Source organism: Equus asinus, chromosome 21 (genome assembly GCF_041296235.1).
Source record: "Equus asinus isolate D_3611 breed Donkey chromosome 21, EquAss-T2T_v2, whole genome shotgun sequence".
NCBI classification, from domain to species: Eukaryota; Metazoa; Chordata; class Mammalia; order Perissodactyla; family Equidae; genus Equus; species Equus asinus.
The window spans coordinates 43,612,237-43,627,151 of NC_091810.1; the positions used below are offsets into that span (position 1 = coordinate 43,612,237).

Here is a 14,915-nt window from a genome sequence, read left to right on the forward strand (position 1 = left end):
AGATGTATCTTGGGTCAGATATTTTGGGGATTTTGGAAAGGTAAGACCCATTGCATGTATCATGGATTGTATAACACTTCCAGTGAGGTTGCAGCAACACCTCATAAGCAAACACATGGATATTTCTGCAGGAAAAAAATTTTTCACATTAAATTAAGGTAAATAAAGACCATCTAAGTAGCCACCTGTCAGTCCATGTCAGGTTGTATCAACAAAGGAGTTTGCTTCACCCTTGGAATTCTTTTTCATTTTTCAGAGTTTTGGGGATTTGGGAATCACAGATAAATGATTAGATCTGGAATGGTTTCATTTTATCAAAAATCATAGAAAAGTCAAATGTCATCTACCTTACTTTGCTGTGTGTCTGTATAGGCCCCCTCCTGGCACCTGAGGTTTCAAGAGTTTCTTACTTTCTAAGGCATATATCCTCAATTTTCAAGATTCTTTTACCATTGAAGAAAGTTGGTATTGTGTGAGTTTCTTAAAGAACATGTTGGTTTGTTATTTCTTATTCATACTTAGAAGAAAAATAAATATATGTTACTATCCTATTTCCTTGGTTCCCCTCATTGGATTATAACTTTGGGTCTGCTAAGAAATGCAAAACACAAGCTGGTTATTATGTAAATAAAACAGTTGCCAGAAAATAAATTATTACATGTGGGCAATAGCAAAGAATGCGGTGAATCTCCCTGATTTTTGTGTTGAGGCAGTGTATGATGTATACCCCTTTAAGAGAAGGCTATCTAATCGAGTTGCATGTCCTCTCTTGTGCTCTTTGAGCCATGTCTTTGCATGTATATATTTTTGAGTCTGTGGGGAGGTTTGGATTTTCCTTAGGAGTTAATAGGGCTGTTGAGTAGGTCTGTGCTCTCAGTTAAGGCGCAGGACAGTGTCTGGAGGAGAAAGAAAGCAGGTTCCAGATTGGATAGGTCTTGGCATGGACCTGACCTTGCCCCTACGCGCTTGACATTGGCTAATAGGCAGTTATGTGATTGTGTCAAACCAAAAAGATTGTTTTGGCCTCAATGATGTGGATTTTTCACATTTAGGAAATATTTTTAGTTGTGTATAGTTCCATTTTGAAAGCATGGCTATTTTATTTTTTAAGGCAAAAATTTAAACTATGCCATGATTGGAAGGTGGCTTGTATCTCCTTTGAGGAGGCAGCCGTGAATAGTATCTAGAATCTGTGCCAAAACTGTAGCCACCATCACATGTGGCTATTCAAATTTAAATTAATTAAAATGCAGTAAAATTTAAAAAGTTGTTTCTTAGTTACACTAGCCACATTTCAAGTATATAATAATCACATGCGGCTAGTCACTAGTATATGGGACAGCACAGCTATAGAACATTTCTCCCATCTAGCAATTGTCTAGGATAGGAGTCAAAAACTGTGGCTTGCAGGAAAAATCCTTCCCTCCACCTGTTTTTGTAAATAAAGTTTTATTAAAACAGACACCCTTTTTCATCTGTGTGTTGTCTTTGGCTGCTTTTGAGCTACAGCAGCAGAGTTTAGCACCAGCAGAGACCATAAGGCCTGCAAAGCTGAAAATATTTACTCCTTGGCCCTTTACAGAAAAAGCTGGCCAACCCGTGGCTTTGGGATCTTGTGGGAAGAGAGTTGAGTGGGAATTGGAATGCCTGGCTCGTTCTCTCTCTAGCTGTCTTATTACTCTGAAGAGGGCCAGATAGTTTGCCGACCCCCATTCTAGAGCATGAGTTTTTCTTCACAGTGGTTATTCACAAAGCAATTGATTGTACCCACAGTTGTCTTAAGTTGGCAATAATACCAGCGTTACTAATAGAGTTAGCGTAATTGTGTTTCTGTGTATCGGGTAGAAGGAAATTTGAGAAGTGAGGCAGTCAGGCTTCTTGGCGATTCCTCTCTAGAAGGAAAGAATGAGAAAAGTCAGCTCAGAAAGGCTTACCACCTTCCTCTCACTACAATGCACTGATGAGTGCTGTATTCCCTAGTCCCTTTCCCTTCTCTTATTCTCTCTCCTGTTTTACCTGTCTCAAGTTAATGTAGTCCAAATTAGACCTATACATATTTCATGAAAAAGACAGTGATGACGTTATGTGGATAGCTTCTGACCCACGTTCAATAATTAAAATGACCCAATAAAGAAATGGTGCTTTGAAGTAGAACAACTTATTCTCCATGTGCAGAGAAAGTGAGAGGATTTTCTAGTTTTCTTCTTTGAAGTTGGAAGTGTGAGCTTAATGATTTTATCACTTGGAAACATCTGAGGAATTTTCTTTTGCTTTTTTTCCTTCTTTTAACATCTTAGTAAATAGAAATGGAGAAAGTTGCCTAATGATGTCCGTCTCTTAGACGGAGTGATTTAGGTTGAAATTAGCTCTAATTTTTGGATCATAGGCAAAAGGTTTTTGGCAGAAGGGTAAAATACATTAAAGTGATTTTCCCGCTTCTTGGAGAAACATAGGGAAATAAGTCTCCCTGCCTCATGTGCAGTGAGTTAGTGGACAAGTATTCCGTAGATGAGCTATGCCATGTTTCCTTGGGCCCTGCAGCGAAAGACCTGAGTTTAAGTTCACATGAAAGTTATGGTGCTCATCCTTGGAGGAGGTTACATGTAATATCTCCTTCCAGGTAGATTCTTGAGTGATTCCTGAAAGCTCTTGCCAAAACAGAAGAGGGCTCTCTCCAGAATAGGAAGAGCCCTGCTAGTGTCTCTGGAAAATCTGTGCCATCAACTGGCTTTGGCTAATCTTAGAATATAGTATAAATGACAGATGTCACTGGCCTAACAGTTCGTCTCTGCAAGAAAGGCTTTTGCTCCCAGAGAATGTGCATTTGGGAGGTGGTAGCATGAAGGGTGGTTCGAAGGGTGGGAGGCAACTTGTCTGGGTTTGCGGCTATGTGGCTTGGCTCCTGGCTTGGTTTGTTTTTACTTGTACAAATGCCCAGACGTTCTTTGACGTGTGTGCAATAAATCAATGGAATAATAATTACACACACACAGAGATACACCACATAGCTCTTAACATAACATTTTACTTTTTAAAATAGCTTCAAAGGACCCCAAGGCCAAGTTTCTTATTTTGCTACTTCCCTTGATGTTTCCTATGTACCAACTTAACCCCATCTCCCAGCACATTAACTCCATGGCAGTAGAGATAATAACTGGCTTTCTTTGGCACCTTGATTTTTCTGGATTTCAGTGAATAATTGCCAGAACATTTCAGAAATTAGGAATAAGAAAGGCCTGGCTGTCACCCTATGATGTGAAATAAAATGTTGTACGAAGAACACAGCATTTAGAAGTGGGAGATGTGTGGACGTGCATCAGCCTCCCCATTCAATAACCATGACTTGAACAAGACTTGAACTTCTCTGCACCTCCATGTCTTGATCTATAAAATGGCCATAATTGTGCCAGCCTGATGCATCATTTATATGGAAAGTGCTTTGACTCTAGTAAAGGGTTTAGCTATAAATTGTGTTGATTATTATCGTTGCTGTTATTATTACTGTTGTATATCAGGGATGTTTGGGGAATTCTCTACTTCACGTCTCATCTTTTCATCCATTCTGTGTATTCTATCTCTGTGAGTCTCCTTTGAATTTTTGGTGTCTGTATTTACTGAGGTCAGACTTTTATATTTCAATTGAGTCGCTTTTTTCTGTCTCAGAATAATACAGAGAAATGAAAATACTATGAAAGTACCACTTATTTTGTTCTATCCCCAGATTAAGAGATTTCTTTCTGTTTTCTGGCAGTTTTCCCCAGCCTGGCATGGTTTCTAAACTGCCGGGCATGACACTCTTTGGCATGCTTTCTGAAAGGTGTGTTAAATGTCAGTTGTCTATGATGATTGCTTTTATACTCCTTTCTGTTCCGAACAGGTCAGGGAAGAGTTCTACTTGTCTAAGAGTAAACACTTGAGAAGCTGTTAATTAACAGAGAGTGTAGGGGTTTTGTGTTTACGAAGGTGAAAGGCAGCACATGCAGGTTAGGTTAGTGGCAGCTGCATAGCAAGGGTCCATAACATTTTTGTTTTTGTTTTTTAAATGTTATCAATGTAGGAGAGAATCTCATGCAATCTATCGGTTCACTTTCCAGAAAAATTCACTTCTATACATATACGCTCATGCACACAGAATAATGTGTATAATTTCAGGCAGTTTATAGATGCCCTGAAGCATTTCCAAGAGTTTTACATTAAAGATCCCTGCAGTTTTCATTCCACACATTTAGATTTCATGTGTTATTTTTATTCAACACATATTTTTCAAATGACTACTATGTGCCAGATATGGTTCCTGCCCTCATCCAGCCAACATTCTGTTGGGTATATAGATATATGACAGACAACTTTGTATTCTATGTTATAGTACAATAAACGTTCAGTGATTTCATTATCACTGGTTACTAATAATTCCACACAAAATCTTAATTGGATGTCATCTTCCTTCTGTTGTTTAAAAGCAGATAGGTAAAGGAAGGAAAGAAGATAAAAAGAAAAATGTTTAGCTCCTTTGAAGACTAAAGTATGCAAGCTGTATGAAATACCCATTTATATTTTTTATAATTGAAGGCTAATATTGCTAAGGTGATTACTCTGATAATGTTAATTTTATGTTTTGGTTAAAGCTGATTCTCTTTGAGTCCACACTCAAGTAACTTGGCTGTCCTTGAGAAAGGGAATGGTTTTATGGGGTTACATACACTCTGCTGGCTTGATTATTTCAGGAGTTACTGCATCTACTTAGAAATGCTCCGGTCAGCTGTCCTTCAGATAGACCCTTCCTTTGACTTGTCTAAATGGGTGAGGTATCATTTGATAATATTTTATTGAGCATCTGTGATGTGCAAGGTGCTGGACGAGGTGGGACCCATAATCTTAGGGGCTATTGGTCTTGGACTTTTTAATTCCGTTTTATTGCCCAAATGTCTACAGAGTGTCTTATGATTGCTATATGAGTTTCAGGAACTGTGGCTGTTTTCTGTGTGACACTTTGTTTTAAACTTGACTTACAACTTGTGAAGTTGATATTGTTGAGCCTATTTTTAAGATGAAGAAATAGAGGCTCAGAGAGGATGTGTAACTTGCTCAAGATCACATAACGGTAAGTGACAGGCCTGGGTTCCCGAGCCCTGTACTCTCAACCAGCAGTCTTGTGCTTTCCATAAGAGTCCCAGTGGATTGAGGGCTTCCTTTTCAAGGAGCTGAGATACTTTATCTCGTAGCAAAGTTTATGGCAAGTTCTATAATTCTGTTTTAACAGGTGAGTTCACTGGGGTTTCAAGAATGTTTACTAGGTGCAACCCTGTACTGGCTATGAAGAGGGATTAGAATGAATAACTCTGAGACTTAAATCCTCATCGTAACATTATGGCTGTGATAACAGTAACACTGTGGCCATAATAATGAAAGATATTGCCCAAACTCTGGGGAAGCTACCATTTTTCATGAAGTCTAGAATCCTAGTATATTAAGTACAATTTATTGTATAATATTTAGTTTTTGTTGCTTTAAAGATGTTTATGATTATATGTGTACATATATTCATACCATGCATGTACACTTTGTAAAGAAAAAGTAAAAGCATGGGCAACAGTGTCTGACTGTTTCCTCTTTGTGTTGGAGACTCAGGTGATCTTTAATTTGTCTACGATACACATATTATACATTTGTAATGTAAAAAATTGAATGCATCTTTAACAGAAGTGGTGATGATCACTTCTTCAGGGAGGTTGTGTAAGGTGTTGGTGGAGGAGGAGGTGTTTTCTGAGCCCGTGGCAGCATTTTTCAGTCTCTGAGTCACAGATGACTCAGTGCGATGACACAGCCAGAAAGCAAACTTGGACTGTCAGTTTTCAAGATGAATCATAAAAATGAAGCTTTTGACAATGAAAATGTTGTTGTTACATGGAGAAAAGAACAAGTTTTATGAGTCCTTTTTTCTTGGTTTATTTGCATTGAGGTGGGCCCTCTACCCCACTTCATGGTGAGGCTAGGACTCTTGGGTATAAAGGTCACTGTGATGAGGAGTCGGGAATGCTTTGTGGCTTCCAGGGACTCTGAGACTAGATGCATTCACACAGGGCTTTGCAAACTATTGCAGATACTTAAGGAACTACTCTTTCCTCTGAACTCACACGTTTTGAGCAAAGGAGTTTTTTAAATGGATGGAAATAATATTTGCCACAATATATAAGGTGGGATTTACAAAGAGTGCTCCTTTACTCCTAAACAGAAATTTCATTTTCCTTTTTACCTCCCGCTGTGGTTGACTGCTAGTAGTAAAGTCCTTTTTAATCATTTCAGTCCTGCCTTCAAAGGATAATATTTGAAATGGCCTTTTTGGGATAGATGTTTGTTTAGTGCCCTTCATAATCACGGCATTAAAAGTGAGGTGCTTTTTAAAAAAGCTAGTAGCATACGACAAAACCAACTTTTAAGACTGTCAAATTATACCAGTACCATGTCACAGTGCATTGTCTTACTTTCAAGACTTGCAAGGAATGTCTTTAAAATTAATAAATTAAGGTACTTGGTGAAAAATATACAAAATAAAATTCTGGTGTCGCTTGTATTTTTCCATTCTAACCTGTCATTGGCTTCACATTTTAAAATGTTTTTATTTGACCGGGAAAGGCATCATTTGAAATTTTTATTGATAACACTTTAACTGCAAGAAAAAGACATAAACCTGCAAAGCTATAACTATCATGGTGGCCACAATTGGGAGGTCTGCAAAATGGTTTATTACCAGTAGAAAAAAAATGTTGGGAACCACAGTCATTATAGGGGTCACCACCTCTGCTATGTGCATTTTATTTTTTTCCCTTTTCATTTTGAGGGTATGTATGATGGCAGTGCCAAACTACACACTTTCCCCTCCCCTAGTGTCTGTGGGCTTTGTTTTGATTCTCTCTTTATTAACGATGTGAAAACTTTGGGGTCACATAAAAATGAGCTAGGGTCAGGCTTTGTGGGTCCCAGAATGTGAAAAATGTCCTTATATCTAGCTAGTGAAGACATTGTTTAAAGGGACTACGTTTTACTTCCTGAGAGTTTTAGCTGTTGTGCAGATTTTAGTTATCTGGGTGAACTTTGTAAGGCAGCCTAATACTCTTGCTTTCTTAAGGTAAAACATGAAAGACCTGTGGTAGAGGAATTAACATGTCTTGTGGGTGTTGGCTGCAGTTCCATGGCAATTTCTGGCCTATCAAAGGATGGTGCAGGTAGCTACAGACATTATTTTGTTCTATAGGTCAAGAGTCTTGTACTTCTGTTGTCATTATTGTTGTTCAGGCTTTCAGAGAATGCCTTATTTAACACCTTGTTAGTATAAAATTGCTTTTGACTTCATAAACACAGGTGTTCAGTTTGAATCTTAATGAACTGTGAAATAGGTAGATGTCTGAAAGGAAATTCTATAAATTGTGAACATGGCTCTGTCAGCACACTAAACGGATTAGGGAAGTTCATTGTCTGCCCTGTAACTGAACACCAATGTGATGCATGGACATGAATTAGTCCTGAAAAGCCAATAAATGGAAAAGAAAAGTAGAGCCTAGGAGATGTTGATTGTGTGGGTTCCCCCCACCGCAAATGAAGGCTGGTGCAGAAGGGCTCGGAAATCAGAATGGCCATTCAGAGCACGGCCAAGAAGAAATACATATGAGCAGACAACACAGAATTTATAGAGTAAAACCACAAACACCTTATTTTCCATTGTACTAAAAAAATGATATTTTACAGTGCTCATTTTGTATGTAATTCTGCTTTCAATTTTTTATTGTCACTGCAGCTCGAATCTCATTATACGTGTTCCAACAAAAATCCTTTTTTAATCAAAAACTTTCCAATCCTTAGCCCATTGTCAACTTATTTTGAGCAACTTATTTTTCTAGTGAAACAAAAGAATTTCATCCTTCTTCTTGAGCTCATTGGGATGTTATTTGACCTCTGTGGCTAAACATGTAATTAAGATAACTGAATCATTTTAATTTCTACATTAAATCTCTTCATAATCTGCATCCATTGTTTTGGGGTGTAGAGATATGGAGGTAGAGGCCTTTATATTATTTTAAAGAAAAGAAATAGATCATTAGTGCTTTTGTTTGGTTATACTTCTGTTTGAAAAAGGCATTGTCTATACTATATTAAGCTGCAACTGGAAGTGACACTATTCAATTAGCCAATCATCTCTGAGGAAGTACATGTCCACTGGTAAGTGTTTCCTGGTGAATGGTTTGCAGGAGAAAAAGAATGTATTTCTATCATGCCTGGGGGAAGCTGACTTGCCACTTTAAAAAGATGACAGAATTTAGGAGGAGGGAAATCCAGCAAAACTCTCCTGACCTCCGAGCTCACGTTCTTTCTTTCTTTCTTCTTTTTTTGGTATGAATTTTATGGAAAACAGAATGTAAGTAATTCCGTTGATTTTTTTTCCGTTTGGGGGACAACCCTTGGAAATAACCACTTTATCTTGCGATTACATTCTCCTGACACTGGACCCACATTTGTAGCACTTGCTTCCGTTCCTCTGGAAAAAGGCTAACATTTGCTGTGGTTCAGTTTCTTTATGTGTATATTTACTTATCAAACCAACATGTAAAGAGTGAAGTTACATTGCAGGGCTTCTGTAAGAATCTTTTATCCATTTTCATATGAACTTTATTCTTTTTTAAATTAAATACAGGTATTTATTGCATACAGACATAGACTTCCCCTCTTTTGTTTTATTAAAAAAAGAGCGAGAATACAACTTGAGGTCATAAGTTGTGTTAGATGAGGATCACTTTAACCCTAGAAGTTTGCTTTTATTGCAAGCAGTTCTGTCTTGAAGTGTGTGAAATTTATTTTCTTGCATTTATTTTTTATTTTGTTCTTTCACTTTCAAATGTCGGTGATTTCTTAAATTGTTATGCCTATAACAGAATGATGTTTGGCCTCTAAAATATGACTTGGCGGTTGTTAATTTGAAACTGGACAGATCCTAAGTTCTGTCGTTAAGATCTGGCCACGTGTGAAGGAAAAGACAAGACCCAACCCCTCATTTCTGAGTGTGACTCCCTAGCCTCATGCCAGCAAGGCTGGGTGTCAGGAGGGTCCGCTTTCTCCGTGTCGATGACCACCTTTGACAGCTCTTCCGAGAGCGGTGCAGGAAGAAGGGAAAGGTGTGACCAGGAGAACTGCTTGGGACTGCCAGAGATCCAGACCTTAGGATTTGTCAGCTCTTCATCCTCACTCCCATCCAGAGTCGAAAAGTACGTTTGGGGAAAGGTGCACATGAATTTTAAAGATTTGATTTGGAAAAGTTTAATCATATTTGCACTTTACTGTGCCTGTGTGTGTGTGTGTATGTGTGAGAGAGAAAGAGACAGACTACTAAGATATGGAATTAGCATTGTTTTGATAATCTTCTTTATTGGATCTCCAGTAGGTTATTTATAAAGTACCTACTATGTGTTAGGCATGGTGCTGGTGCCGGAATACAGAAGTAAACAAGAGATAAATGTTACCAACATTACCACCCATAATATGATTATTGAAAAAAGTTTAGGAATTGTTTGTAGTTCTTTTAGTCCTTGAGTATCCACTGGGATTGATTCATGGAAGATTCCATCTAGTAGACTGTTGGTTTTTTGAGAAAGCAACCCCATAAAGACCTTGGTTATGGAACAGGGCCTCTGAGTAAGCCCGTGAAAGTACCTAACCAAAAGGAGAACTTGTTTTTATGCTTGGAGCCCTTTTCATTTCAAATCCTTAAATTCTCAAGGGTCACTTTCTTGGATAAAGTCTCTGATAGAGGTTGTGTGGGACACAAAAATATAATCTCGTTCCTCAGGGACATTGTAGCCTAGCTGGGATTTTCATTACTGTGTTGCACTGGAGTATTTATTTTGCCCCTTAATTAACCTAGTATTTATATAGAAGGAAAATTTCATTGCAATATAAGCTTCTTGAAGAAAAAGATCTTGTGGCTTTTCCACTGTGCTATATGAGCCCTGAGAGCAGTGCTTGACACAATATAGGAACTCCAAAAATATTTGTTGGATCTATTGTTGCTCTCCTGTATCATTGGAGGTGTAGTGAGAGAATTAGATGAGCTATTGCATCATGGGAGCAATGGAAATATCTAGCCTTAGGTGATGCTTTAGTATTAGGAGAAAACATGGATTAATTCCTCTATAACTTAGGTATGGGGAAAAGTTTCCTAATTATGAATCAAGATTTTGTAGCAATAATGTGTAAGATTAATACATTTGATAACATAAAATAAAGAATTTTTGCGTGGCAAAATTATCATAGGCAGAGTAAAAGATAAATAACAACTTGGGTGACCTACTTGCAAGTTATACTGCAAATAAAGGATTCATATCCCTAATAAATGAAGTTTTTAAAAACAGAGAACCAAAGGGCCAACAGCTCTGTAGAATAATGGGCCTGATATATAGATAGTGCACGGAAAAGTAAATATAAATGGTGCTTAATTTATAAGGCTCAGCCTGATGCATGATAAGAGAAAAATGCATATTAAAATTATATTTTAAAACAATTTTTCGCTTATTAGATTGGCAAAAACTAAAGACTTAAAATATACTCTATTTATTGGTAAGACTGTGGGGAAGACCAGCCCTCTAATAACATTGCTGGTAGGATTGCAAAATGGTATATCCCGTTTCAGAAAGGAATTTGGCAACATCTAGTAGATTACACATATTTACCTTTGACTCAGCACCCCCAATTCTAGGAATAGATCCCAAAGATACACTGGCAGAAATAAAAACTATCCAAGACTGTTCATTGCAACACTATCTGTAATAGTATAAGACTGGAAACAACCAAGATGTCTACCAGGAGGGGACTGATTGAATAAATCACTGTTATCCACAAAATGGGTTACTCTGTAGCTGTGTAAAAGATGAAGAGTGTCTCCGTATACCCATCTGGAGTGACCTCTAGGATATATTGTTAAATAAAAAGAAGGAAGATGGTGAAAAGTGTATAGGGTATGCTACTGTTTATCTAAGAAATTAAGGGAATGCAAATATATATGTGTGAGTGTATGTATTTGCTTATATTTAAAAAAAAATTGATGGACAAACCATAATAATAAAAAACGATCTACTTGTTTTGCAATAGAATGAGTGGACAGGGAGAGAACTTAGACTTCTTTGAATATATTTTGTTTAATAGATTTGACTTTTGAACCATGTAAATATTTTACATAATTATAAAGCAAAATTAAATCCAAAAAGGCAGTCCCTAAAAAGTTAAAAGGAAAATGAAACAAATGAATCTATGTGTGTATCTGTGTGGTGGTATAACTACACAGAGAAGGATCTGTTCCAAGTGACTTTAAAACACTTTGAGTGTGCATCTCTAGGGAGGTGTATAGGCCAGGACAAAAAATCTACAAAGAATCTTAAACTTTTTGTAGTAATTGCTTTATTGGTTGTAGTGTGGGTCTTAGTATTCTAAAACAAGTGTGTGTGTGAAGAGTGATATAAAACAAATGAATGTTTCTGTTATTGTCAGTAAGAGCTGGGATTTTCAGTTGGGGGAAAGGAAATACAGTTGCAAGATTGATGAAATTAAGTAACAATAGTGTATGCCTAGGATATATTTCATATTTAAGAACATATAGATATACATAGATATATGTTATTTATATATATTTCTCCTAGCTGTGGCCCTGCAAAGTCCTAGAAACAAGAACCAGTCTGGTAGCAACGAGCACTCTTAGTGTCAAATTTACTGTTTTCCCACTAAAGACCTTTGTAGACAGAGAAGTCTGTGGCTGGGGCGGGAAATGATCCCTAGAACATCTTGGCATGCCAGCAAGCACAGGAGCTATCAAATGCTGATAGGGCATGGCAAAAGGACACAGGAGCAAATAAGAACTCTGCCCACTGGACGAAGAATTTAAGCATCAATAATACACAACATATGCTTAAATCAACCTTCAGAATGATAACTATTTAAAAAAAAACTCTTTCGTAGATTCTAGGGAGCCAACATATGATTTTTGAAATTGGTAAGTAAAAGGAAAGAAATGAGCATTTATCGTGACTCTTTTATATAAAATGTATCACAGGGTAATCAAAGAGTTGACAAAGAGAAGATCCTCTTTGTAGAAGTATTCCAGCTAAGAAAGAAAGAAAGAACGCTAGCCTATCACCATTTTGCAGCCTCTAATGATTTAATGGATCTGGGGATTGGGCTTTAGTGGATGTCACATCAAATATTGCACGCCTCCTGATGGAAGTGCACTCTATTGCCAGTGAAGGATTCTTGCCAGAAAAGGCAAACCTGAGTCTTACTGGAAATGCAGAGTACAGAGAGGGACTTGGCAGACAACTCCAAGGATGCAGCGAGCCAGCTCCCCACCATGGGAAACTCCTGTAGGAAAGATGACTCTGTGGGTTTCTTTGTTTGTTTGTTTTTTTAAATAACAGAACTTTTCAAGGAAAAAGTGAGAGGTAGAGAGGGAAACTAGATTAAAAACTAGGGACATATCAGCCAATCATGATATATGAACCTTCTTTGTATTCTGATTCAGATAAGCAAAATGGTAAAATTTTGAGTCAACTGGGGAAATTTGGAGGTTGAATTGATGATTGTAATGAATCATTGGTAAATTTTTCTAAGGTGTGATGGTGGAATTTTTTTTCTTTAATATAGGGTCCTTATCTTTTAAAAATGCGTACTAAAATATTTACAGATGAAATGATATAATATCTGGGATTCTATTTAAAATAATTAGGGGGCTGTCAGGGGAGTGGTTGGGGTCACAGAAGAAGCAGGAGTAGCCATGAGTGGACACTTGTTAAAGTGGGAAATGGGTACATAGAGATTCATTGTATTATTTTCTGTACTTTAGTGTATGTTTTATATTTACATAAGAAAATATTGAAAACAAAATAAAAGTAAATGAGTCAATGACCTACATAGGCTCCTTGAGTTTCATTCCTAGTGACATGGACATGCCACAAGATGTCTTCCACTTATCTACCTTGGGACTTTATGTCCTCATTTATACCGATGCTGTTGCTACTAAATTATTCTAAACTTGATGGTAACCCTGAAGATGATTTCAGACCTTTTATTGAATCAACTAAAGTACACTTCACAGAAGGAAAAAGTTTTGTTTTAACTCTTTGTAGTTTTTCTAAGTCTTTGTTTTTCTGAGGGGGTACTTGGGATATAAAAGATCTAGAAGAAAGCATTGGGAAATCTGATAGGGAAGCTGAATCAGTGGGCTTTTTATGTTGAAACGTTTGGAAATCTTTTTTCAATCCAGCCAGTCGCTGTAAGCCTTTGCAACTGGCTGATGTCAAGGACCTGCTGATGACTCACTCCATTCAGGCGGGGTCAGTCCTCGATAACTTCCCTGGAAATGACTTGGGCTGCCAGGCACAGACTATGGCCACATGATTTTTTGCTTGACCTCATTTCTTTTACCCACGTTGGTGGCTATCAGCCATCAGAGGGTCTAGTTTCTATTTTGCTCTCAGTCTAAAAGTTTAGAAGATGTTATTTTGCCTGCGTGGATTTTTCTATTAATCTTACAGTCTGGGTGTTTTCTGATTAGTAAAACACAAGTCTGACTCATGGGATCCTGAATATTTATCTTATGTATTTTGGAAAGTGTATGTATATAAAAGATGAAATACAGGTAGTAAAAGCTTGTTAATTTTATTCTTCCTCTTTGCTGATTTTTTTGAAGCCTCTTAAATGCTACAAAAGGAGAAGCACATTCACTATGGACTAGTTAGAATGTGCCAGTGGGTGTTTTGTAAATTGAGTTTATCTAAATCCCAGTCTAGAAGAAGTAAGCCAGTTTTCTCTAGTCTTTCTCTAGAAAGTGAGTTTCAAAGTAATACTACATGTTGGATGAAATACAATAGAGCTAAGATCATTATCAAGATATCTTATGTACTGTAGAGTGGATTTGCAAACATAAAGAAGAAAGAGATGCTCATTAATTTAGGTAAGATTTGAGAGAGAATTAAGACATGGGCAATTTGAAAATATTTCTTTTGTTTACTTATAGATCTGGTATAGATAAGTTCCTGGCAAGCTCATTTCCAATTCTTTCTTTGCTTTTGGACTTATTTCTCATCTTCATTTCTCCACGTATCTTTAGGTCCTGGCAGACATCTATTCATGCTCATAATCCCGGATGATGTGGCCTTGATCACTTAGCACAGTACTTAACATCGAATTTCCAGAGTTGTTCTCTAACCTAACTGTAAATTTCTTGAGGATGGAGCCATCTTGTATTATTTTTTTCCTTCTTCTGAAATGTCTGGTTTTGCTCATTTCCCACTTTTTAGCTACTGTAGGTGTGGGTTGATATCAAAGAATCCTTACAAGTTTTGGGAATGTTTCAGAGCCCAGGAAGATGTCGCACTGAGTGACCAATATGAAAAGTGAACGTAGTTTTGCATTTATTTTCATTTTTTTCTTTTCTTTTTTTTGAGGAAGATTAGCCCTGACTAACGTCTGCTGTCAATCCTCCTCTTTTTGCTGAGGAAGACTGGCCCTGAGCTAACATCTGTGCCCATCTTCCTCTACTTGATATGTGGGATGCCTGCCACAGCATGACTTGACAGGCATTGCGTGTAGGTCTGCACTTGGGATCCGAACTGGCGAACCCCGGGGCCGCCGAAGCAGAATGTATGAACTTAACTGCTGCACCACTGGGCCAGCCCGCATTTATTTTAATTTTTATAATACTTTGCTGAAATGCAAGTCTTTTAGAGATAAATTATTACACGAAGTCTCATCCTGGGCATTGTACTATCTACAAGCTGAAATTTGTAATTCAAATTAGAAACATTTCTAAAGCATGTAGTTCTTATTTTTATTGGCAAACTAATGCTTTATACTAATGATTAACATAATCAAAGTGTTTTTCC

At 37.4% G+C, this 14,915-nt stretch overlaps 1 protein-coding gene across 7 annotated transcripts in view; it reads left to right on the plus strand.

Moving 5' to 3' along the window:
* Window positions 1-14,915, plus strand: part of ERC2 (ELKS/RAB6-interacting/CAST family member 2) — a 912,338-nt gene that overhangs the window by 301,304 nt on the left and 596,119 nt on the right. The gene's annotated exons all lie outside the window — the stretch shown is intronic.